Source organism: Panthera pardus, unplaced genomic scaffold (genome assembly GCF_024362965.1).
Source record: "Panthera pardus isolate Hobbes unplaced genomic scaffold, ASM2436296v1 HiC_scaffold_25, whole genome shotgun sequence".
Taxonomy (NCBI): domain Eukaryota; kingdom Metazoa; phylum Chordata; class Mammalia; order Carnivora; family Felidae; genus Panthera; species Panthera pardus.
This window is the reverse complement of record NW_026526821.1, coordinates 56,419,862-56,423,258: the sequence shown is the minus strand read 5'-3', so window position 1 is coordinate 56,423,258 and position 3,397 is coordinate 56,419,862. Positions and strand designations below refer to the sequence as shown.

Genomic DNA, 3,397 nt, shown 5'->3' with positions numbered 1-3,397 from the left:
TCTCTCAAAAATAAATAAACATTAAAAATTTTTTAAGTAAAAAATAAAAATTAGTGGTAAAAAAGTTAAAAAATTAATAAATAAAATTAGATTTCAAAAGTAATTAATAGTAAATTGATAGTGGGACAAAATTAGTTCAAACTTTTTGTATCCTATAGGTAGGGTCATTTATTTCTTTTGTGCCTCTAAGAGATGAGTCTTTAGGTTACTATTCTCTCTGTGCAGTCTGTGGGGACCTCAACCAAGAATGTTATCTGGCATTGAAAATAAGAGATTTGAAAATATTTTGTTGAAGAAATTATAATGAAAATAATTCAATTAAAAAAAAAAAAGGAAAACTTTATTTACGAGATGTTATTTTCACCAAAAGGGGCCAAATTATCTAATTTCCAGGAATTGAGACTCAAACCATCAACGACCATCAAATCTAAAGCGATCTAGCTTACATTAGAACAAACATACTTACCAAAGTATTCTTAGACCCGGAGCAGTGTTGCAAAAGGAGCCTGGTGAGGAAGGAATACAAGGAAGATAAAGAAGGTCATTATCACCTAAGCAGATCTTTCAGAAAAAAGCTCACAGCAAGGTCAAGTTAGACTGACTTCCTTCCTTCCTTCCTTCCTTCCTTCCTTCCTTCCTTCCTTCCTTCGTTCCTTCCTTTTAGAGAGAGGGAGAGTACAAGCGGGGGAGAGAGGCAAAGGGAGAGAGGGAGAGAATCCGAAGCAGGCTCCACACTCAGCACAGGAGCCCAACAGGGGCTCAGTCCCACCACCCTGAGATCACCATCTGAGATGAAATCAAGAGTGAGAGGCTGAACAGACTGAGCCACCCAAGCACCCCTCACGTTAGGCATTTCTTCAGTCATTTTAGAGAGGTAGAGATTTTTCTGGGGAGCGTTTGGGATAAAGTTGACCAATTTGAGTAATTTAGGCCAATTGATCTTCTGTAATTCTTCTTCCAGATATCCAGGTCTAACTAAAAATTATCGGGGTGATGTAGACAAAAGAGAGGTTTGGTCCTAGTTACCTGGAATGCAGAATCTGACAGACCTGCCAGGAGGTTCTTATTCAACTACCATTTTACAGTGACAGTCGCCGTATATGCCCAGTCTAGTGCCTTTGTTAATAGCACACGTGCTTCAGGATAAATAACTGAACTTGACAAAAACTTGAATGCTGAATGCGACAGGTCCATTTTTAATTCGCACATTGAGTACTTGAGTACGTAACAATAAAACTGACCTTACTGTGATTTTAAATGATTTTTTTTTAAACTTCAGGCAATGAAGTTTAATATCCATTCTTTAAGAAATGCATGATGCATGTACATCAAAATTCACTTCATAAGCACAAATATGGTCAAGTGATATAAAATCCACTTGAAGTTTAAAATAATGACTTTGCAATTTAAGAGTTGATTTTCAGTTGACCAAATCACTAGAAGGAATTAGCCAGAGAGATAGACATTTGGAAAGTTTTCTCTGTTTTCAAGCTTTTACAGTAAATTTTCTGCAGAGATAGTGTTGTATACATGTAATCTGCACAACAAAGGGCCCCCCATACATACAAAGGTTTCCAAGGTTGAGGCGAAATTGGCATTGTGTAAAGAGCACTGCGTGGCAAAAAGTGCAATAATTTAGGAGTAAAATGACCTTTTGTTTTTCTTCTAGCACTTTCAAGCCAAGGGAACACCGACTTTTGGCAAGTCTTTTAACCTTTCTATGAGTTAACTTGCACATCTGTGAAATCAAATATATAAATGCCTTCCATAGAGAGTTCCCATTACTAAAATCCAGATGGTACTCATTTCTACTTTTTCTCCTGAGACTGACGGACCTGCTAGACTTTGGGGCAATCGGAAGAGTGAATCTTACTTTTTTGTGGCATAGCGGAGGGTCCTTTGCAGACCATTTTCTTTGTGGTCCCATTGAGAGGGTACGGCTGTCTCTAGTGTAAAGCAATGAAGTAGAAGCATATCCCTCTCCCCTTTTCTCTGGCTGCCTTGTCCACTCAGCCTCCATCTTGACTATGACAGTACAAGAAGTGAATTTTAGGGCAATTGTAGGCATTGGACTTCACTTTTATCATTTCCAAAGAAAGAAGGTTTGCTCAAGGAAGGTTTGATGGAACATCAAACTTCATGCTGAGTGAGTTCTCCTCCCTCACATTCCTTCTGGTCTACGATACTCTCTTTAAGCTATTTGGATGGACAAATCCATCCCTTCACGAACACTCACGTCTTCAACAGAAAGAGGTCCTCCGTTTTGGTTCTTTCCTGGATCCTCAAAATCGAGTGCCCTGGACTTTAGCCTAGGAAACAGACTCTTGCATACATCTAAACACAGTCTCTAGGATGGTTCGGGGATTCTATTAAGAAAGCGTCCTATTTGAAAAAAAATTATTTTTTTCTGAAAGTCGATAAACCCTTTTGGACAAATAGATGCACATTTTGACACGAGGGGCATTGTGTAATTTACCCCTGATTTTGGCACCTGGTGATGTCAAGTACGCATATGCAACAACAAAACTCACTTGCTCCTATTGTGGCATCAGCTCCTGGTCAATCCTATTGAGTTAGCCCTTCCTCTCCCCTGTCTAGGATGGGATTGTCAAGTTTCCCAGACACATTATCATTGGATACGATCATGCGTGGACACACTCAAAAGTGTTGCACAAGTGAGATAGTATTATGGTAGAAATGATGTCTGGTTCGCATCTGTATTCCCTCGAATCAAGAGGTCATCTTGGTATAGTACATACCATTGTCGCATGAGCCCAAAAGACAATAAAACAACATTGCCATTAACTGATAAAACAGTGGTTTTGAGATACATCCCAAGTTTAGAGATGTTCAACGTGAAAAATTATGCATCTTGGAATCTACAAAAGATAACAAGTAGGAAAAAATATATACATTTATCCAATTGGATACTATCAGGGTAAACTAGAATGGCATATAAGCACTTCTTAACATGCAGCACAAATAATTATTGCAATATGATATTAAAATAGATTTAGTTTGAGTACTTCGATAGTTCTTTCAGCTTTTTTTCCCACAGATGGCTTATTTGTATGGAATATAATTTTGATCTTTTTCTACCTTAAATCCCTTTGTCGTCTTCTTCTTCTTCTTTCTTTCTTTTTTTTTTGAGTTAAGCTTATCTTTGGATTTAAGAACTCTTTCTTTCAAGTTTATTCATTTATCTTGAGAAAGAGAGAGAGAGAGACAGAGACATAGACAGAGACAGAGAGAGAGACAGCTAGCAGGAAAGGGACAGAGAGAAAGAGAAAATCCCAAGCAGGCTCCATTCTGTCAGCATAGAGCCCAGCATGGGGCTCGATCTCATGAACCGTGATATTATGACCTGAGCCGAAATCAAGAGTCGGACACTTACTCA

General features: G+C 38.3%; 1 long non-coding RNA gene across 1 annotated transcript in view; it reads right to left on the bottom strand.

Annotated features, from left to right (window-relative positions):
• Nucleotides 1-507, bottom strand: part of LOC109254577 (uncharacterized) — a 1,137-nt gene extending 630 nt beyond the window's left edge. The window contains exon 1 of the long non-coding RNA XR_002074897.2: nucleotides 467-507. This is a non-coding gene — a long non-coding RNA (uncharacterized LOC109254577). The remainder of the gene's footprint in view (nucleotides 1-466) is intronic.
• Between the last annotated feature and the right edge of the window lie 2,890 nt (nucleotides 508-3,397).